General features: G+C 43.4%; 1 long non-coding RNA gene across 1 annotated transcript; it reads right to left on the reverse strand.

The window, feature by feature from the left end:
- Positions 1-168: 168 nt before the first annotated feature.
- Positions 169-22809, reverse strand: LOC129143293 (uncharacterized). The gene is made up of 5 exons (XR_008546556.2): positions 22420-22809; positions 21163-21236; positions 10665-10777; positions 10076-10264; positions 169-2431 (listed from the first exon to the last, which is right to left on the reverse strand). It is a non-coding gene; the product is annotated as an uncharacterized LOC129143293 (long non-coding RNA).
- Positions 22810-23753: the final 944 nt, after the last annotated feature.

The following is a 23753-nucleotide window of genomic DNA, read 5'->3' on the forward strand; positions in this document are numbered from 1 at the left end:
TGGGTCGAGGACCATGCAGTATTTGTTTCTGTAACCTGGAACATATAGATGCTCAATAAATTTCAAATGGACGAAAGAAACAAATTCTCTCCCTGCCCTGAGCCACCCCCTATTTCCTATGTGCTGTATCATAATGCCGAAACACAAGCTCACTGTGATAAGGTTGGTAGATTTTTCTCAAATTCCTGTATTTTCATTTTCTTCCCCTCTCCTGCTGAAGGTCTTCAAAGCCACCAGGTGGCTTTGGTCCAGTTCTAGCACTCCATTTTATTAAGGCTCAGATAGGACAGCGTCAAATATCAAGTGGTTAATTGGTGATGGAGCCCAGAACAGATTTGACCTTGGGCCTCCACAGTCCTAGTCCATGGCTCCGTAAATGACACATAGACTTGCACGTCCTTGTCTCCTGTGCCTGTCACATGTCCCCCAGCCAGAATGTCAAGAAAATATTAAAAGCAGGCTGGTACCTAGTTTCCATTAAATTCTCTTCTAGGTTCTTCCTGGACTCTCTCTGGCACTGCTTAAGAGGGAGATTAACTTAATGGATATTAAGACATGATTTCCTTTCTTAGCTTCCCCTTTGCCCCTACCCTTGCCCTCAATTAACTGTATGCAGCACAGTAGGCTCAGCTCTATCTTAATTGGATTTTCTGACAATCACCAGTAACTTGGAGCTGAGTGCTGTGCCCATCACCTGGGTCAGTTCATTTCCATGATTAGATTTATTTAATCAACATAACCCCCATGTACCTGGGCTGAGAGGGACAGATAGCTGCCCAAATGTTCCCTGGACATTGTGCTAATGGCAGACTTGATTTCATGCCAGCAACCTTAGCCTCAGCCAGAGCTGGCATTTGAAATCGTCACTGTGGTGCTGAGGCCATGGCTTCGGGGCTCCAGGGGGTGCTGCAGTGATCCAATAGCCTGACACAGGGGGAAGACGAAGAGGGGCATTGGAGGGACTGAGTCACCAGCAGCAAAGGACAGCTCTGCCTCTCCTGTGGTACACTGGGGGCAGCGTGGATTCCATCATATATCAGCTGGGTCTTTTGGCTTCCATCTGTCTAAGTTCCTTATCTGTAAAATGGGAATAGTAATGATCACAAGATTGCTATAAGGACTCAATGAGATAAGGTCTATAAAGTGACCATCTCAATGCCTTGCGCAGAGTGTACCCCACCCCTATATTTCTCTGTCTGGTGTAAGTGCACACATGCACGCACACACACACTCACAAGCTTCTTCATACTGGCTGGGATCCTCTTCATTCTTTCACTTTCATCTCATCTTTTGCAATATTTCTTTATTCTCTTCTTCCTTTCCCTGCATTTCCTTTCCTCTTGCTCCCTCTCATTCCCTCTTTTCATTTGGCTGCACTTCCTTATCCTTCTGATGAAGATTTCTCCTCTGCACCCTGCCCCTAATGGGTCCTGTGATCTGGGCAGTTGCTCCTCTGTCTCTCCAGAAGCACTTGTCCTAGCTGGGTTATCCTGTCCTGCAGTCATTTACTTCCAAGTCTGTCCCATCTTCAGACTCTGGGCCCCTCGAGGCAGGGACTGTGGCTTGGTCGGCTAGCAAATAGGGGAGACTTGATAAGGTTGGTGGAAGGAGGCAAAGACTCTTTTTGTGATTCAAAGTCAGTCTTAAAAACTCCAAAGAAGCACCTGGCCACCACTAGTTCCTATGCGGTTTATAAAAATTCAAGAGGCACCTCCTTCCTCCAGCCAGGGAGTCTGGCTGGCTGCATGGAGGATGGGCTGGGCTTTGGCCCTCGTTTGCTTCCTTGGTTCAGGGCCTGTGTGTAGGGTGCACTCCATAGCTGTATGAGTTATGCTGTAGAGTAGCCGAGGATGCAGACATGGGCTGCCTGGGCACTGGCCACTTGCTCCTTGAAGTGGACCAGGCTTCTGCTTTTAAAGAAGTCCCTGCCATCAAGCTCCTCCCCGGTCATGTAGCTATTTCCCACTGAGCCTCAGTGGGATGTGGGTAGCTGCCACCCAGTGCGACAGAGCTGCCTGCACCCCCATGGACATGCAGTCATTTGGCAGTGGTTGCTACCTTCAAGGCAGTAGAAGGGAAGAGTGCCTCCTTCCTCATTTGCCCTGAAGCTGCCCCCATAGAATGACTTTTCTGCTTTAGTATTTCCCTTGAGGTGATTGTGGAGAAAGGCAATCATCTGTCCAGCTTCTTTTATTAAGTGCCTACTACATCAGGTACTGTGCAAAAGTTCTTTGTTCCTCACGATTCTCCAGGAAGTAGGCAGAGTCTCCTCATTTCAGATATGGAAATCAAGGCTCAGAGGAAAAAAGAATGGAAGATTCTTTCCAGCACTCTGTTCTCCTCGTTTCCAGGGATGGCACCCGACCTCTGGCGTCTCTGAAGATCCTCTTTGGTATCTGTCAGGCCTCAGCAGTTAGGTTGGAAGGGGCACCTGTGAGTTGGGTAAGAGATATGGTTTGAGAGACTGGCTGGGTTACGGCTTTGTTTGGCCAAAGTTTGGGCCATATCAAAACCATATAGACACTGGCCTGCTAGAAAAGCGTCCCTTTTCTCCATGCCAAAGAACAGCCACAAAAAGATAGATCAAAACATCGAGCTCCCAGGAGGCCACACACATTTGAAGTCGCTTCTGTTAATATAGCTTGTAAAAATATAAAACACATTTGTCACTATTTTGGAAGCAAGGAGGCAGAAAAGGTCATATTTTCATCTCTTCAGGTTTCCAATAATAGAATGAACGTTTGGAGTATTTTTGTTTTGTTTTGTTTCCTGCTCTTTCAATGTGTCTCAATGCTCTCAAATTACTAGTATTTCCACAATTTCCTGAAATTTCAGTCTTTCACCCCCCACCAAGGGCTGGTGTTTACCACAGCCTCAAGCTGGGCTCTATCAGTTTGCTGGCAAGTGACTACTTAGAGAACTTTAACAAATCCATTAGGAATGGCAGGCTTGTAGGGATTGAGGAATTGGGGGGGTGAGCATACTCCACAGAAAACACAGGATGGACCCAGGTTTGAAAGACTGTCCTGCCACGTATGAGGCAATTCCTGAATCTCTCCCAGCCTCAGTTTTTACATCTGTAAAATGGCCCTGACTGTGAGTGCGTCACAGGGACACTTTGAGGAATGAATGATATCACACAGGTGAAGAGCATGGGGTATTACTTGGACCATATTGGGCTCTCCCTAGATGTTGTTTAACTTTCCTTTCCAGTTATTCTAGTCACATTGATCCTCTCTCTAGGGTGCTCCTATGTGACACTTGCTTGACTTAGTTCCAGGAAATTACTAGTTCTATGCTTAATGACTAGATTTTCATTTACATGCATTTGTCTTAGACTCCCCACTTCAAGTGGGATTCCATCAAGGATTTAAATTGGCTTTGAATTTCCCCCATTGGGCTGGACATCCTGGGTATTGCCTCTGTCTTTGAAGTGTCTTTTTGAAGTGGCTGCAGATCACAGGGAATGAAGGCTCTTTATTTGTATTTGATGCCATATGGCCACTAGATGCCCTTGTCTCTTAATTACACAGGACCACTGTAAACCTTTGACAAAAGGCAGTTTTGCTTGGTGGTTACAAGCAGTGAAACCTGATCTCAGCCTAGCCTCTGTCACTAAATGTTTACTCATTGATGAGTTGCTCAACCTCTGAGACTCAATATTTCCACTGGTACAATGGGGATAATGAAAATCATCTCCCAGGATTGTTTAGAGGAGACCACAAGATCAGAGATGCAAAGAATTAGCCCAGGGTCTGGTACAGAGCCGCTGCTCAGTCAACGATAGTTATTATTATTTGTGGTTGATATATTTATCCCTAATGTGCGAAAGGTCTATCTATCTATCTATCTATCTATCTATCTATCTATCTATCTATAATCTATCTAGCTATCTATCATCTACCTACCTACCTTGTTAAATATCACTAGCCATTCCCATTATAATCCTCCTAAGAGACCATTTATGAAACAATGCCTCCAACAACTGAGCAAAAGTCGTGCTGCAGCCAAATCAAGGAGCATTATCTCCCGTGCCAGTTGTAGACCAAATTCATTTAATTTGCTAATTTCACCCTTAGAAGTTGTTTAATGCCAGCCAACATTTGGAATTTTTATCTGCACTTTGCAAAGCAAATGACATAGTAAAATACATTAATATAGGCAAATATCTAATTAGGCTTAAAAAGTTAGATTCTACATGTAACAAAGATTTGTACTCTTAAGAACAAAGTAGCTATTGCTCCTTTAGAAATTTTATTAACTGTCTTCCCTCATTGTGTGAAGGAATACTTTAATGAGGTTCTCATCTGTTTATGAAATAAATATTTGTTGAGTCACAGAGGATATGAAGACATGGTCCCTGTCCTCACAAAAGTCTCAGTCTAGTGGGGAGACCAACCTGGGTCAATACACCTGTGCTATGGGACAGGTATATAGAAGTGTTGTGGAGGCAGAGGGGAGGGCTTCTTATCACACTTGGAAGAAAAGGGAGGTCAGAGAAGGCTTTCTGGAGCAACAGAGATAACCCCGCAGTTTTACAGAGGAGGAAGAAACACACTGGGTATGTTGAGGGATAGTAAATAGTATTATGGGTCAGGGGCGGGTGAAGGAGGCAAAGCAGAAAAAGGCTGAGGTCCCAGTCAAGTGGCTAGAGTCAGTCCAAGAAGTGTGGACAGGATCCCAGGAGGTGCAAGAGGGGAAGCGATGTGATCGATCTTGTGCGCTAGATTACTGGGAGGATGGAGGGCGGGCTTGGGAGTGCGGGGTTCTGCTGAAGCAGGAGTTAGGGAATTGCTTTTCAAAATGTGGTCCAGGGACCGGGAACATCTGCATTACCTGGGAGCTTGTTAGAAATTCAGACCCTTTCTCCCCACCCTGGACCAACTGAATCAGAATCTGCATTTTAACAAGGTCCCCAAGTAATATATATCCACACTGCACTGTAAGGCTCTTGAAAGGTTGGACTAAACCAGGATGGGCAGTGGCTTTGGAGACAGACAGAAGGGGAAGAGTTAGAGTCCTGTCTGAGCCTCTGGTTCCACTGAAAGTGGAAGGACCTAGCAGGGAGTAATGGAAGAATTTCTTGGCAAGTTCTCTCTAGAAGCTACTGTGTAAATGGGCATGTTGTGCCATCAGATCTGTAAATTAGTTAGCTGTCCAGAGTTTATTAGGAAGTCCTAAAATGTACTAAAAGAGAATGTGACAGGTGAATTATTTATGCAGGGCTTTGCTCAGATAGAGTGCTAGGTAAACACCATTTGAAGTGAGTGGGATCTTCCTTAGCTTGTTCTACTAGCTTTAAGGGTATGTAATGTGCTTGGGGGTGGGGGATGGGGTGGGGCTATGGATGGATAAATGATGTTGGACGAGTGGAATGTCTGGCAAGGCCATGGGGTTGGGGGAGCGGCAGTGGTGGTGGTGGTGGGTGGTGACCTTTCTTTTAGAACATCTCCATTCATCCAGACATTCACATGTGGAGTATTATACCAGGCATTGGGAACATAGAGATGGGCTAGAACGAATATAAACATGTGCCACAGACTGAAGATGTTTGAACAGCCACACACATAGACATGATGTGTGCAGCAGGGATGGGAGCTCAGCACCTACTCGAGCTTTGGTAGCAGTTAGTGCTCACACACATAGTTTCTGAGCCAAGGCACCCAGATTCCAAACTCTTCCTCCTGGGATACCTTGGGCAAGTCCCACAACCTCTTTATGCTTCAGCTTCCACGTTAGCAAAATGAGGATGATAATACTTCTCAGGGTAGTAGCAGAATTAGATGAGCATATGTATTTGAAATGTTCAGGAAAGGGTAGCAATCATCATCATATCATTATTATTGTTGTTGCTATTATTATATTATTAACTTTGTTTTTATTCTTGTGAGACATATAGAAGAAATACAAAGCATTCTCAGCTCTCAAGAAATCTCCTGGTTAGTTGGAGAGAGGACACACCCATCGGTATCACCATGCAACAGAAGCTAAATGTGGGGCGGGTAGGGGGCATCAGTTTGGAGGTGCTCTGAGGAAGGTACTGCCCATGGGCTGGGATACCCAGGAAAGGCTTCTCAGGAGAGCTGCTGTTGAGGTGGGAACATGAATGAGGGGCAAATGTGTCCTACAGTCATACTAGAAGGAGAGCAATAGCAGGGGAACCCTGCAGATTGGAGGATGGAAGGATCTACAACAGCCTTTTGGCCCAGGGCTTTCATTCTGCACATGGGGAGCAGGCCAGAGGGCCTCCTTCTTGCTCAAGGTCACACAACAGGTTAGTGGTTATGCTGGGGCAAGCACCCAGTCTGCTGGCTCCTGAGCTAGTGCTGTTTCCACCTCAGCAACAGTGTGTTTGCATAGAAAACCATGCATATCCACATGCGAAAAATGACAACAGACCTTACACCCTTCACAAACATTAACTCAAAATGGATCACAGACTTAAATGTAAAACGCAAAGCTACAGTATTTTCAGAATGTGACATAGGAGAAAATCTAGATGACCTTGGATTTGATGATGACTTATTTTATTTTATTAATATTATTTTTTTAGGTGGAGTCTTGCTGTGTTGCCTAGGCTGGAGTGCAGTGGCGCAGTCTCGGCTAACTGTAACCTCCGTCTCTAGGTTCAAGCAATTCTCCTGCCTCAGCCTCCCTAGAAGCTGGGATTACAGGCATATGCCACCATGCCTCGCTAATTTTTGTATTTTTAGTAGAGACAGGGTTTCACTATGTTGGCCAGACTCCTCTTGAACTCCTGGCCTCAGGTGATCCTCCCGCCTCAGCCTCCCAAAGTGCTGGGATTACAGGTGTGAGCCACTGTGCCTGGCCCTGATTATGAATTTTGAGATGCAACACCAAAGGCATGCTCCACGAAGGAAGTAATTGATAAGCTGGACCTTATTAAAATTAAAAAGTTATGCTCTGCAAGACACTGGCAATAGAATAAAAAGAGAAGCCACAGACAGGGAGAAAATATTTGGGAAAAAATATCTGATAAAGGACTGTTATCCAAAATATAGATAAAAACTTAAAACTCAACAGTAAGAACACAAACAACCAGATTAAAAAATGGGCCAAAAACCTTAACAGACTTCTCACCAAAGAAGATACACAGACGGCAAATAAGCATATGAAAAGATGTTCCACATCGTATATCATCAGAGAAATGCAAATTAAAACAACAATGAGACACCATTATACTCCTATTAGAGTGATCCAAATCCAGAACACTGTCAACACCAAATGCTGGCAAGGAGAAGGAGCAACAGAAATTATTCTTCATTGCTGGTGGGAATACAAAATGGTACAGCCACTTTGGAAAAGTTTGGTGGTTTCTCACAAACTAAACATACTCTTATCATATAATTCAGAAATCACACTCCTTGGTATTTACCCATAAGAGCTGAAAACTTACACGCCCATGAAAACCTGCATGTGGATGTTTATAGCAACTTAATTCATAATTGCCAAAACTTGGAAGCTACCAAGGTGTTCTTAATTAGGTGAAAGGATAAATTAACTGTAGTATATGTAGACAATGGAATATTATTCAGCACTAAAAAGAAATGAGCTATAAAGCCATGAGAAGACATGGAGAAAATTCAAATGCATGTTACTAAGTGAAAGAAGTCAATCTGAAAAGAAGCTATATATTGTGATTACAAATATATGACACTCTGGAAAAGGCAAAACTGTGAAGGCAGTAAAAAGATCCATGATTGTCAGGGGCTGGGGGTAGGGAGGGATTAATAGGTGGACACAGAGGAGTTTTAGGGCAGGGAAAGTGGTCTGTATGGTAACGTAATTGTGGATGCATAACATCACATTTGTCCAAACCCATAGAATGTACAACACCAAGACTGAACCATAAACTATGAACTCTCGGGGGCCGGGATGTGTCAGTGTAAGTTCATCAATTGTAACTAATGGACCACTCGGTGGGGACATATTGACTATGGGGAGGCTATGCATGTGGGAAGGCAGGGAGTGTCAATTTTTCTGTGACCCTACAACTATTCTAAAAAATAAAGTCTGTTAAAAAAAAAAAAAAAGTCCTTGCAGGAGCTCACTAGTTCTTGGGGGTGGTGATATTCTCAGGCCAACTGCAGCAAGGTAGATGGAGAGGAGCCTTGAGTTCTGAGTCTGGTGAGAGATCGAATCCAACCTCTCCACAAACAATTGGGGACCCCTTTAACCTAATTCTTTTAATGGCTCTTCTTGTCCCCTCCCTCTCTTTCTTTTTTCCCTCTTCAAATGTGTTCCAAGGCTCTACTGTATGCAAAGTCTCCTGTTAAGTGTTGGAAACATAGACCTGAATGAGACTTAATCTCTGTCCTCAAAAAGCGGAGTAGAAAATGTCTCTTCCTTCCTTCCTTCCTTCCTTCCTTCCTTCCTTCCTTCCTTCCTCCCTTCCTCCCCTCCTTCGTTTTTTGTTTGTTTGTTTTGGTTGACAGAGTCTCACTCTGTTGTCCAGGCTGGAGTGCAGTGGCACGATCACAGCCCACTGCAGCCTTGAGCTCCTGGGTTCAGGTGATCTCCTACCCCAGTCTCCCAAGTAGCTGGGACTACAAGCAAACACCACCATGCCTGGCTAAGTTTTGTATTTTTTGGAGAGACAAGGTTTTGCCATGTTGCCCAGGCTGGTTTTGAACTCTTGGGCTCAAGTGATCCACCCGCCTTGGCCTCTCAAAGTTCTAGAATTACAGGCAGAAGACATCGCTCCTGGCCAGAAAATGTATTTCAGTATAAGAAATCAATTTCATTTGATTGGCACTGGCAGCCTTAGTGCTTTATGAAGGGATCTGCTGCTCCACCAGGACCCTGTGGCAAAGCATGCGATGGATGATTGATTAGCAATGTATGGCAAGCGTGCAGGTAGGTGCAGGTAGAGAAGACTGGTTGCTTCTGGTTTGTGCATATTTTCCCAGAAACAAATCCTGGACTTGGAGAATGTTTGCATTTGGGCCTCACAACCATAAATGGTAATGTTCACTAGTTAGCGCAATCAATGACTAGACTAGCACTAGAGAAAAAAAAAAATCCATCAGCTAGCCAACCAAAAACAAACAAAAAAATCCCACCTCATAAACAAACAACCTTTCTTTTCTCTTAAGAATCTCTGGGATTCTAAGAGGCCTAGACTCTCCAAAGGGTAGCCACATATAAGATACTCTCTATGCAGGCCTTTAGAGGTGTTTCTTTCCTTGATCCCTCCTGATTTGACCAATGGGTTGTATATGTTGTGTTTTTAAAAAAAATAAATCCCAAGTTTTACATAATTTGTACATAGAACCCCATTGCATTGCACTCAATGCTGCCACATGTCCTGATCCAGCTTCTGCCTTCTGGAGTAACAGGTGATAGGCCAAAGCCTCTGCTCCTCCCCAAACCTGATAGGAGACCATTGAGTCGGTCTGCGGCTTGAGAAGAGAGCATTCTATGTAATGTAGCAGTTACAACATATGATGAACATGATGAATGGTCTTCCTGGTCTGGGCATATTCAGGCACAGAAGCAGTACTCTCTGTAAGCCAGCAATAGTAGGAGGAAGACCTGGGTTTACTTTGCTGGAAGTGGGGATGGCTTTTACAGACTCATTCACACTCTCTGGGCCTGGTTTCTCTTTGTGACCACAAGTATATGGCTGTGATGTTCCAGGATGCTGTTACTGTCTAGCCTTGACTCTGTTTTAGAGCAAAGACACCTGTAGGCCTTGGTAGGGAACCAAACAGAGGTCTTATTGACCAAGTGCATGAACCATGTCAGCAAATTGTGAAAAGCAACATAACTATAAATTCACAGTGCTCACAGTGCTTAAGGATTCCCAAGTGCAGAGGCAGAATTAATTAATATAGAGGAAAGGACACAGGCTTTGGAGCCAGGCAGACCTGAGTTCATATCTTCAGGGTGGTGTGATGTTGGATGAGTTATTCTCCTAACCTTTGTTACTTCATAAACTGGGATATTAAGTCCTGCTCATTTCATTGTTGGGAAAATGAGAAAGCCAATATATGTGTGATGGTTAGGATTAGGTTTGCTATGAGTAACAGAGACCCCACATAGCAGTGCTTACACAGATAGTAGTTATCTTGCTTCAAAGTCCACAGATGTATACTGTGGCCTGGAAGCTCCTCTCTGAAAAGTCCTCTGGGATCCACTTTCTTTCTGCTCACTTCACCATTCATCAGGTTTGTCCTTATTCCCAGGGTCTAGTATGATCACAACCACATCCACATTTTCCAGCAGAAGACCAGACAAATGCCTGAAAAAGAAAGGGACAAAGGGTGTGGACCAACCATACTTTAAGAAAGGTACCAGTGCTTTCATAGCCCTTCTGCTTACATCCCATTGGACAGAACCAAGTCACGTGGTCACACTCAGCTGCACAGGACCCTGGGAAATGTAGTCTTTATTCTTGGTGCTCATGTGACCTGCTAAAAGTTTATTTATGGAAGATGGGAAAGAATAGACTTTGGGGGTCAACAAATCTTTGTCCCAACTTATGAAGCCCTTAGCACTGTGGTTGGCTACATGATAAATTCTTCCCTCTTTCTACTCATTGCAATGCATTTGCTGAGTGTCACTGGTGTCGGGCTGTGGGCTTTCATTTCAGTCTAGTTGCCACCTGCACGTGACTCTCTGGCACTATTTTCTAAATTTACCTAGAGAAGTTGTGGCAGAAAAAATTCATTTTACTCCCTCCTTGCCGAGGAGCTGGTGGACACTTGGTGAGCGTAGGTTTCTTGTCCCTAAGCTGTGTATCCAGGCATGCTCCCTACAAAATCAGAAATTGTTTGGTAATTTACATGGTCACCTTTGCTTACCAGGAGTAATTTTATGAGAGGAGTAGAGCTCTGACATAGCAGACTACAGTGGTTGCTGATCCCAGCCTACAGTTCTTTCAAGAATAAAAACATATTTAAATGACACTCCTACACCCTCTTCTTTTGTGTTCTGTGGCGTAAAGACAGGTGGCAGCAACTCATTTTCACCAATATTTACCCAGTGGACTCTAAAGCCAGGCAATATGCAAAACATATATGTGGAAATATCCACATATATTGTGAGGATACAAACACTGCCTCTGACCTCATGGAGTGTTCTGTAATTGGGAAAATGGATAGAAAACACATGATTACCCCAATACTTTTTAAACTATAATAATATCTAGATGTAATCACCATTAATAACCGAGGAGCCATTTTCCAAGGACAGATGTTCCTGCTTCCTTCTCACCTGCCATATCTGACCAGAAACCAGGTCTTGGACTTCTTTCTGGGAAATGTCTCTTACATTATTTTTCCCTTTTCACCTTTCACCATTGCTGGCCTGGCTCAGGCCCTGTGACTTCCTGTGATGGCTGGATTTATGCAGAGGTTGCACCTGTGGACTGTTGAGCGAGGCACTCTGCACCAACCAAGTCCCACCAGTTACTGGCTTAGTAATTTGGGGTTACTTAACCTTTTGTGTCTCAGTTTCCTTCTCTCTAGTGTGTGACAATAACAGACAGACTGTATTGATTTGTTAGGGCTTTTGTAACCAAGTACTGCAAACCAAGTGGCTTCAACAACAGGAATTTACTGTGCCACCATTCTGGAGGCTACAAGTCCAAGATGAAAGGGTTGGCAGTGCAGGGTTTATTCCTTCTAAGGGCCATGAGGGAGGATGTTTTCCACGCCTCCCTCCTAGCTTCTGGTGGTTTGCTGGTAATCTTTGGTATTCCTTGCCTTTAGATGTCTTACCCTAACCTCTGTCTTCATCTTCACACGATGTTCTCCCTGTGTGAATCTGTGTCCAAAGTTTGCCTTTTTATAAAGATGTCAGTCACATTGGATAAAGAGCCTTCTCTACTCGAGGATGACCTTATCTTAACTAATTACATCTGCAGAGACCCTATTTCCAAATTAGTTCACATTCTGAAGTACTGGGGTTTAGGATTTCAACATATGAAGTTTAGAGGACACAGTTCAGCCCATAATGCTGCAAACCCTGTGGATGCAAATGTGCTACATATATATATATATATATATATATATATATATATATATATGTGTATATATATATGTGTGTGTGTGTATATATATATATATGTGTGTATATATATATGTGTGTGTGTGTATATATATATATATGTGTGTATATATATATATATATATATATATATGTAAAGCACTTAGAAGAGGGCCTGGCGCACGGGAAGTGCTTAGTAAAGGTTAGGAACTATCATTTTTTAAATGTGATTTCTTTCTAACTGGTCCTCCGGCTCTGATCTCCACCCTCCAATCTTGCCTAAATGATATATCTTTCTGGGGCTGGGTGCAGTGGCTCACCCCTGTAATCCCAACACATTGGGAGGTCGAGATTGGTGGATCACTTGAGGCCAGGAGTTCAAAACCATCCTGTCCAACATGGTGAAACCCCACCTCTACTAAAAATACAAAAAAAAAAAAATTTTTCTGGGGGTGGTGGTGCATGACTGTAATCCCAGGTACTTGGGAGGCTGAGGCAAGAGAATCATTTGAACCCAGGAGGTGGAGGTTGCAGTGAGCCAAGATCGTGCCACTGCACTCCAGCCTGGGTGATAGAGTGAGACTGTAAAAAAAAAAAAAAAAAAAAAAATTGGGTGTTTCTTCAGTATAGATTGATTGCATTATGTCTTTGCTCAGACCACAAGTCTGGCTGTGACATTCAGGCTTCTACATAATCTGGCACAAATTAATCCAGCTCTTCTCTGTATTCCCACATTACATTATTTATAGTGTAATTGCATGATCTGCTTTGAACTGTGATTGGCTGTGAATGCCAGCAGCCTCCATGGTGATGGCCTTAGGGCCAGGACCATGCTTATTTAATCTATTCTCAAGTGTAGGTCTGTTCTCATTCCTTTTATTTTTTTGAATTTTTCTATTGATATATCCTAGTTGTACATATTGTTGGGGCACGTGTGATATTTTGATATATGTATACAACATGTAATCATCAAATCAGAGTAATTGGGATACCCATCCCCTCAAACATGTATCTTTTCCTTGTGTTGGGAACATTACAATTCTTCTAGTTATTTTGAAATATACAGTAAATTATTGTTAACTATAATTTCCTTACTGTAGTATTGAATGCTACAATTTATACATTCTAACTGTATTTTTGTATCCATTAGCCAACCTCTCTTCATCCCCTGCATTCCCCCTTTTTCTTCCCAACCTCTCATATCTATTATTCTACTCTCTACTTTCATAATATCCACTTTTTAAGCTCTCATCTATGAGTGAGAACATGCAATACTCATCTTTCTGTGTCTGGCTTATTTCACTTAATATAATGCATTCCAATTTCATTCATGTTGCTGAAAATAGCCAAGATATGGAATCAGCCTGACTGTCCATCAATGGATGAATGGATAAAGAAAATGTTATATATGTGTATATACACACATACATATACACACACATATATATACACACACATATATATACACACATATATACACACATATATACACACATATATATATACATATATATGCACACACACACATACACACAAGGATGTCATTCTTTTTTGTGGATGAATAATATTCCATTGTGTGTATGTATTACGTTTTCTTTATCCATTCATCCACGGATAGACACTTAGGGTGATTCCGTATCTTGGCTATTGTGAATAGTGCTGCGATGGACAGGGGAGTGCAGGTACCTCTCTATATACTGCTTTCCTTTCTTTTGGATATATACCCAGTAGTAGGATTGCTGGATCATATGGTAGTTTGTTCTATTTTTAATTTTTTGAGGAACCTCCATACTGTTTTCCAAAATGGCTGTTCTGCTTTACTTTTCCACCAACAGTGTATGAGGGTTCCCGTTTCTCTGCATCCTCTCCAGATGATATCTCATTGTCGTTTTGATATGCATTTCCCTGATGATTGGCAATGTTGGGCATTTTTTCATCTACCTGTTGGCCATTTGTGTTTCTTCTTTTGAGAAATGTCTATTCAGGTTTTTGCTCATTTTTAATCAAATTATTATTATTTTGCTATTGAATTGAGTTACTTATCTATTCTGGTTATTAGTTCCTTATTGAATGGATAGTTTACAAATCTTTTCTCTCATTATGTGGGTTGGTTCTTCACTTTGTTGTTTCCTTTGCTGTGCAGAAACATTTTTGCAGGATGTGATCCCATTTGTCTGTTTTTGCTTTTGCTGTCTTGTTTCCATTCATTTTTGCAGCTCCTGTGTCCACAGTGGTGCCAAGCTTCCACCAGATTTTGTGCAATGCTGACTAGTGTTTGCTATTGGGTGTGTGTTTGTGTGCATCCATCTGTCTTTCTAGGCATTCCCTCAGAAGGGGTGGCAACACGTGGTAGGGAGTCAGGCTCTGTCTGTCCTGGAGGGCTTTGCTCTCTCCCTTATACCCAACCTCTGCTCCTGATCTGGCAAGCTGGCCTTCATCACACCAGCCTCTGCTCCTGAACTCCTTTCTTAACCCTGGACCCTGCTAATTTCCATCCTGTCGTCTCCTAGAACCTCCCCATCCCCCAGGTGAAGTCTAAAGTTGCTTATGGATAGTGAGGAAGTTGACTATCAGGAGTAGCTGATGTCTGGAAGGAGAAGAAATCTTCATGGCAGAGAAGCATGAAACTGCATGGTGGAGTGACAGTGGCTGGGAGGGGCTCTTCCAACCTCCGTGTGCTCTTTCTTTTTCTTTTTTTAAGTCTTGTTTCCATAAGTGGTTCCTTTGTCCTTTCTCAGATACTTCACATCTTCATGCTCCCTGGCCTGTATCTAAATATGCTCTTGAGAAAGAAGACATTATCCATTTTTTATCTATCAATAAGAAAAGAAGCCACAAGGTTTCACCTTCCCAGTCTGGTCTCTGATTAGGGCCTGGAAGGCTTTTCCTTATGGATATTTCTGATGTCTGATGTCGGGGAGGTTGGCATGCGAGTGGGGGTAATATACACCCCTGCATGGCTGAAAATCCTCCCTGGATAGAGCTCCTTCACGCCCAGCTCGTTGGCACCCATCCTACAACTTCTCATCTATACATTGATCTCCTTCATTAGTGGACCACAAATGGTTCACTAATGGACCATTAGTGGTCCGTTAGTCACTGGCAGCTATATGAAATTGCAAAGCGACAGATTATGTGGCCCTCCGTAGGTGTTTCCATGTGAATGATGGGCTGAGCACACACGAGAAACCTGAGTGACTGAAATGCAAGGATGCACATGCCCCCTGCATGCAGGACACATGCATGAACACGGACTTGCCTGGACCAAGAGAAGGATTGAATGAGGGCAGTAATTCGTCCTTGTGGGGGATTCTGGAGAGGCTGTCTGGAGGAGGAGACAAAGGAGCAGACCATAGCTAGAAGACAAGAATGGTTAGGAGTGCTCTAAGAAGGGAGCAATACCTCAGAATCTCAGTAGGGAGCCCAACTTGGGAATGGGAAGAAGTCCGGACCAAGAAGAATTGATGGCCGGGCATGGTGGCTCTTACTGGTAATCCCAGCACTTTGGGAGGCTGAGGTGGGTGGATCACCTGAGGTCAGGAGTTCGAGACCAGCCTGACCAACACAGTGAAAGCCCGTCTCTACTAAAAAAAATTTAAAAAGTAGCCGGGCTTGGTGGCGGGCACCTGCAATCCCAGCTACTTGGGAGACTGAGGCAGGAGAAGGGCTTGAGCCTGGGAGGTGGAGGTTGCAGTGAGTTAAGATGGCATCATTGCACTCCAGCCTGGGCAATAAGAGTGAAACTCCATCTCAAAAAAGAAAAAAAAAAAAGAATTGATGGTGAAACATTCACTTTTCTGCCCAGAGAAATTTCCTTTGCTTTCTGGATCCCATCTGCCTTCCCAGCTAGTTCTGCCTACACAAGCCTGCTCTAGCCCATAGGGACCCTCAGTTAAAGTAGAAAAATATGCTCCAACTGGGCTGACCCGGCCCTGCAGGCACACAGGTTGGCCAGCAGATGGCATCTTTGTGTGAATTGGAAAAGCCGTGGCACAAGACTTCGTCAGCCCCGTGCTGAATTTTAGATTCCCCTGGTACCTTCAGCAGAGCATCCTTGTTCAGGGTGGACCTGCGCAATTATACAGAACAGTCTTGTCTACACCCCTGAGACCCACCTTGTAAACCTTCTCCCCATTCTCTGGACACATCAGCCCCCTTCACAACTCCATAATCTTAATACGTTCTGTTCCTGTCTTCCTCTTTGCAAATTTCAACTCATATCTCCAGAGTCAGCTCAAGTGTCCTGCCGTCGGCAACACTTCTGGGCTTGATGAGGCAGAGTGGAGGCTCTGAGTTCCTGCATCACAGCAGTGAGGGGCACTGCTCATCCACCAACACATACACACGCATACACACGTCTTTTTCTGAAACTAAACTTTTTCAAAGCAGTGTCTTCACTAACAATGTGCAATACACTAATACTTCCTATTCAATTCCATTCTGCTTTTATTAATTTCTTTTTAAATTTTATTTTAAGTCCCTAGGTAAATGTGCAGGATGTGCAGGTTTGTTACATAGGTACACATGTGCCATGGTGGTTTGCTGCACCTATCAACCCACCACCGAAGTATTAAGCCCAGAATGCATTAGCTGTTTTTCCTGATGCTTTCTCTCCCCTTGCACACCACCCCACCCCCCAACAGGCCCCAGTGTGTGTTGTTCCCCTCCCTGTGTCCATGTGTTCTCATTGTTCAGCTCCCACTTATGAATGAGAACATGTGGTGTTTGGTCTTCTGTTCCTGCGTTAGTTTGCTGAAGATAATGGCTTCCAGCTCTATCCATGTCTCTGCAAAGGACATGATCTTGTTTCTTTTTATGGCTAAATAGTATTCCGTGGTGAATATGTACCACATTTTCTTTATCCAGTCTATCATTGATGGGCATTTGGGTTGATTCCATGTCTTCGCTATTGTGAATAGTGCCGCAGCGAACATATATGTGAATGTATCTTTATAATAGAAGGATTTATGGTGCTCTGGGTAAATGCCCAGTAATGGGATTGCTGGGTAAAATGGTATTTCTGGTTCTATGTCTTTGAGGAATCACCACACCGTCTTCCACAATGGTTGAACTAATTTACATTCCCACCAACAATGTAAAAGCGCTCCTATCTCTTCATAGCCTCACCAGCATCTTTTGTTTCTTGACTTTTTAATAATCGTCATTCTGACTGGCATGAAATGGTATCTCATTATCTTTTTGATTTGCATTTATCTAATGTTCAGTGATGTTGAGCTTTTTTTCATATGTTTGTTGGCCGCATAAATGTCTTCTTTTGAGAAGTGTCTGTTCATGTCCTTTGCCCACTTTTTAATGGGGTTGTTTATTTTTTTCTTGTAAATTTGCTTATGTTCCTTGTAGGCTCTGGATATTAGACCTTTGTCAGGATTCCATCCTGCTTTTAAAATGCTGGTTGTGACCTACTAAATTGATTTCCCAATGCATGAGAGTCACAGCTCTCAGTGTGAAAGACACTAATTGAAACCACCAAGAGGCAGGAGTCTGAGAAAGTGCTGGCCAGTGAGTGCACCTGAGGGTTCTGTCTTTGGATAGGCATGGGAGGGAATGGATAGTGTCTGGGGTCAGTGAGGAGGTGATTGGGCCTGTACTCAGATGTTTTCCTTTCCATGGCCATGAGCAGCAATGTCGCCAATGCCCAGACATATTTCCACCTCCCATTTTGAGCCCTGTCTGGCACCTAGGACCTTCCTGCTGCCCCCTGGGAACCCCCTCGTGGTGGCTAACGATGGCACTATCCCTTCTCTCTGTCTCTCCACATCTGAGGCACTCTTTCTACTATCCCAGTCTTGTCACCCAATGCCGTGGAAGGGAGGGGATATGTCTTGTCCATTCTTACATCCTCAGTACTTGCAGAGTGTGAGGCCTTCAGGTACTCAATGAACACTGGCTGAATAAATGAATAAGTAAATAAATAAGTGGGTGACCATAGCACCAGAGTTCTGCTGAGCGATGAGTTACAGGGACTGCCAACTCAAATGCCTTCAGGGATCAACAGGCAGGTAACATCATTCCATGAAACAGGCCAGGTGGGAGACATAGGAGACAGCCACGAAGCCTCTGGAAGGCCAGTGTCTCTGTATGACATGTTCCTCTTGCAGCTGTAACAAATCACCACAAATATAATGGCTAACAACAGAAATGTATTTTCCTACAGTTCTGAAGACCAAATGTCTGATCTGAGTCTTACAGGGCTAAAATCAAGGTGTCAGCAGGGCTAGATTCTTCTTGAGATCCCAGGGCAGAGTCTATTCCTTCCCTCTTCTACCTTGTGGTGGCTGCCCGTGTTGCTTCACCAGTGGCTACATCACTCCAGTCTTGCTCTGCCATCACTGTCTCTGCTCTTTTGTGTCAGATATCTCTGTATCTTCCCCTTATAGGACACTTGTGGTCATAATTAGGGCCCATTCAGATTATCTAGAATAATCACTGCTTCTCAAAATCCTTAATCATATCTTCAAAGTCCTTTTTGCCATATAAGGTCACATTCATAGATCTGGGATTAGCACCAGGAAACCTTGGGGATTATTTTTCAGTCTACTGTATCATGGCTGGGCAGAGTCAAGGGCAGGGACGGAGCTGAGAGTCTCCTGGGCCAATCTTCTTACTGTAGATGCAAGAAAGTGGAGACTGGAGAGGGGAAGGGACTTGCCCATGGCCACTCTCCAGTTAGGAGCAACGCCATGATTGCATTCCAGATCTCTGTGGTTTCCACAATAGCCTCCTCTCAGAGGTGGCCTGTGGCCCTGATATACTTTTCTGCAATGTATCGTCAACAGTGGTACCTAAAATGTCAGACAAAGGCTCTACACTTGTATTTTTCACCCTAGAACTCAGACACATTCCCAGTTATTTCAGGACTTTTGGAGTTGAACTAATACATGAAAAGCTGGTGTGACTTTCCACAGAGATGAGGCATCCTTAAAGTCTTAAGGATTTTTAAAACCCCTCTGAGCTGTCAGGGGCACCTTAAAATAAATGTAGGTACTCTGTCTCTTAATCCCATTAATTATTCATGTCTTACTTTCCATTCAAACTACTCATCTCCCAAGTACTCCATACATTTTTTTTTCCTAGTTGTAATCATGCAGTTCAATAAATCCAAAGAAGTTTGCAGTGCTGATGATCAGAGGCCCAAATCCTTTCAGTTCTGCCTAGGAAGGGATTAGGAGGTTTAACCTTTTTCTTCTACACTGAGCCAGTATCAGAAAAAAATGTAAGAACTAACTTAGGAAAAAGCACCAAGGAAGAGGTGCTGTCAGTCAGCATCCCATGGTATAGCCAGCCAATGTGTCCCTGGATATTTTGTGAGGGGGCATGTCCTTCCTAATGGTGTCTCTGAACATTCCCAAATATCCTAACGTGTACTTAGGGAACTGACATGGTTTAATCAATTTCTATAGATAGATCGATTGATAGGACTCTTTATACACACAGATATATATCAATATATGTACATATACACATACATACATCTACACACATATATAGACATGTATATTAATCTATGCACGCACATGTGTGTGTGCATGTATGTGTTCTTGCAGACCTTTTCAAAATAATGCATCCCATAATGTTAATCACCATGTAGAATAGAATTTAGAGATGTTGGTTTTCCAATACCCAAAGACAAGGGATGCAAGCAGGAAGAATCCATTCTAATATTTTAGAATATTAATGTGGGTGGGGGAAATTGTCCTTGTTTTCCTTTGTGATTTTTATTCTTAGGCCCATTAATTGGCAAAGAAGATGAAGGCTGGATGTACCTCATGGAAAATGCCTGGATGGGAAAGGGGACATCCTCACCAAAACTCCAGGTTTAAAACTGTGGCTGGGCACCCCATCAATGAGTCAGTCACCCTGAGGAGGACTGAAATAAAATGTTTGCTCTACAAGCCTCACAGATAGCAGGACCAACCATGTCCTTAAAGTATGCATTCAAATACTTGAATGCATACTTCAGCGGAAATTTTCCTGTTCTGAGGGGTTTTGCTTTATCTGTTACAGTAGCCAAATTTTGGTGCTTTCTGTAGCAAGGAATTCTAAATAAATGCCCACAAAAGCCAGCAGCATAGCCAGTAGACATCAGTAAGGAAGATGGTGAAAGAACTGAGAGGGCTGGAGTCTAGGACATGGAGTGCGCTCATCCATGCTGAAAGGGGCAGGACTCAGCTCCAGCAATTGTGGGCATTTGTGGGTATGGATTCAATATTTACAGGTTATTCTATTTTATAAGAGAGGCTAGAAAATACCAATTTTAATACCAAAGAAACCATCTGGGCTGCATTAGGTCCACAGTACACCAACTTGAGACCTTTCCTGTCTAGGGCTACTCTTTGGCTAACCAGTCAGTAGCGTGCAGCTAACAGGCTAGCACAATAAGCAGCGTGACCATTCTCTCTCTCTCCCCCACACCCTCAAAAACAGTATTTTGTTCTAGCAATGTTACATTATGAAATGATCATTTGGGAGAATAAATTCAAATAAAATTAGAGATAACTCATATTATTCCACAATTAACTTGATCAAATTTAACCAATATTAGTTGTTTGCTACTGTTTAGCAGATTCTGTGCGGGCCCAATGACACGTTAAAGCAGTCTTCCTTTTCTCCATAACTAGTACTGCCCCTGGATTCAGGTAAGAGGGCCCCACCTGGTCCTGTACGCCGGCCAGCACTGCTTAGACTTTGTGTGCACCCAGATGTCCCAGGGGTCTTGTTAAAGTGCTGATTCTGATTTAGGAGGCCTGGGGTGGGGTCTGAGATTTTGCCTTTCTAACGAGCTCCAGAGCAATGCAGATACTGCTGGGGCCCAGCTGCATTTTGAATAGCAAGGCTTAGAGACCCAGCTCTGGCTGCTTCTGGCTATGCCCTGCTGATAGGGTGAGGAGTCTTGAGGGTGAAAGGGTAGTGCCCATATGGAGGCCATGCCCTCCACCTTCTTGGCCACACTCTGTGTTCTGGGACCCTGAGATTCCCTTCTTGAATGGCTCCCAGCCTTCAATCAGGACCTACATGGACCTCTTTTGTGGACCATCCTTCCCGAGGCTGACTAGTCAGCTGAAGCATTGGCATAGGTGTATATGGGAGGGGCAGAAGCAGCTTGGCCTGAGGCCCAAGGCATCCACATACTTGTGTGTAGTGTCCAGCAATCAGCTGACCAAGCTCTGCACGTGATTCTGCTGCACACTCAAGTTGAGAGCCACCTATGTAGACAAAGCAGGACCAACAGTAAATATCAGTTTCTTGGAAACCATCCCAAATAATCTGAGATCAGTAATCTAGGAGTAGTGTCATTTCTCTTCCTCTGACAACATTGCAAGGCAGCCTCCCCTCTCTTTCCTCTTAGCTCTGCTACTAGGTTTTGAGTTTGGACAAGACAGCTCCCCTCTCCAAGCTTCCAAGTTTTTAGCCACAAAGTAGGAGCTGGGCTACCAATCATGAGCATATTGCCAGAGTCTCTTGTTGACTGTAAAGTCAGTGAATCTGAATAGATCTCCCTTAAAATCTATGACATGTCTTCAGCTTCACTTATTCACATTAAAATCTCACTGATTAGTGTCATAAATTTTCTCTTTGAGCACACATATACCCCTGGGTGGGATAAGGGGCAAAGAGCTGCATGGGACAGCACTTCTGAAATGCTGACATGCACATGAATGGGGGTCTTGCTAACATGCACATTCTGATACAGGAAGTCTGGGGTGGGGCCTGAGAGTCTGCATTCATAGCAAGCTCCCGGGTGATGCCAGGCTGCTGGTCTGGGAGCAGACTTCGATAGCAAGTGTCTGTGGTGGCAATAAGTTTGATCAGATTGCTTCCTTTTGAAGACCTTTGATAAATCTGAGAGGAAAACAGTGTTTTATGGAGGCAGAGAAAAGAGGAGGAATTAATTGATAGCAGGGTACACAAAAGTGTATCTTTTGTTAGGTAATCAGTGAACTGTGACTATTCATAAGAGAGAGCAGTGGGGACTGTAGCAAACTGGAGAGAATGGGCCTCAGTGACGGAGTGGGTGCCACTCAGCCCTAGTACCTTGGCACCATGAAGCCACATGACCCCTAGTGCCAGATCTTCCAGCTTTTTGAGATAATCCAGTCACTGAATTCTATGAACTTTTTTGATTTTTATATGTCAATTACTTCACATCAAACTAACTGGCCAACTAAAAACCAACTAGTATCATGTGAGCCAAACAGAACATGTATGAAGACCAAATGGTGTGTAAGTGAACAAATTCTAGATGAGAAAGAAGTCCTTCCTGGGCCCTGGAGGTTAGAAGGGTAGGGAGAGGACACTTCCTGAGTATAATAGGGGTTGGGTAATAAAAAGAAAGTGGGAGGCCTTGGAAGACCAACATGGCTACTTCCAAAGATGTTGCCTACTTACTCCGTCTCTCCCTCCTAGAGATGCTGCAGAATTTCTCCCTCTGGAGCTTGAGGTAGGAGGAAATAAAGAACAAGGGGCTCACAGCTGAATCTGGATTATGAGTGATGTGTTTCTACTCAGGGGTAGGGAGGCGACCCAGGCCCCTGTCTCCCTTGTGGTAGCACTGCTGTCCAGTGACCCTTGGGGAGTGTTTTCTCTATCCATCTGCTGAACTGGCTCTTCGTTCTTCATGGGAGGCTCTGTGGACACAGGATGTTTAGGTCCCTGTAGGTAGCCTTGTGGATGGTAAGATTCCAGAGAGTATCCCTGAGGGCAAGTTGGATACAATGAGTTGGAGAGACTTCATCTAGTCCACTCTCATTTTGTGACAATCTGAATCTCACTGAAGGTCTAGATGGAAACCAAATTCTGGAGGTCAGGTTTTGGCGTCCCCTTCAACTTCACCTCTAGGTTATCAGGAGAACTAAATGTGAGCATGTGTGAAGCATGCTTTGTAAACTATAAAGCACCACAAATATGTCAGTGATTGTTAGGAGGTAGCAGGAAGTCAGCAAGCCTCAGTTAGTATCCCAGCTCTTACTAACTCTGTAAGCATAGTCAAGTGACTTAACTTCGCCAAACTTGTCTCTCCACCTGTAAAATGGGGTGCATAAAGCCTATCTTACCTCTGTGAAGATTAAATGAAATAGTGCATATAAACTACTCAGTATTTCATCTGACCCAAACAAAATAGCTGCTGCTCAATAAACAGCTAATATTATAGTTATTATTTCTAATATATACAAATACTTCATTTCATTTATACTTTTAAATGATTTTTAAAATTATGCAAGTGCTTTTCAAGTCAAAAATCAGAAAATACTGATGAAAAGAAAATAAAAATCAGTTATGATCCCCATATCTGGAAGTTAGTCACTGATACCAACTCTGGACACTCTTCTAGACTTTCGTATACACATTCTACTGTAAAGATATAATTACAGTGTTTTACAACTTGACTTAGCAACATATTACGAGAAAAATTCCACATCAATAATTATATTTTATGTCATTTAAAAGAACTGCAGACTCTCCCACTTCTGGGGAGATGGAGTAGATAAAATTTTCCTTATTCCTTCCTCTGAGTACAACTAGAAACCTTGAATATTATATATAAAACACGTATAAGAAGACTGAAAAATGGATAGAAAAAGGCAGACTGGATAGAGGCTTCAGGACCTAAACAATGACTCACTGATGAGTTTCCTGGTTATTCTGTTGTTGTTGTTGTTCTAACCTTATATATCCCAATGTTAGAGCTGAAGAAGCTGAGAACCTGGAAACTCCAAGAGGCA

This window comes from Pan troglodytes, chromosome 13 (assembly GCF_028858775.2).
Source record: "Pan troglodytes isolate AG18354 chromosome 13, NHGRI_mPanTro3-v2.0_pri, whole genome shotgun sequence".
Taxonomy (NCBI): Eukaryota; Metazoa; Chordata; class Mammalia; order Primates; family Hominidae; genus Pan; species Pan troglodytes.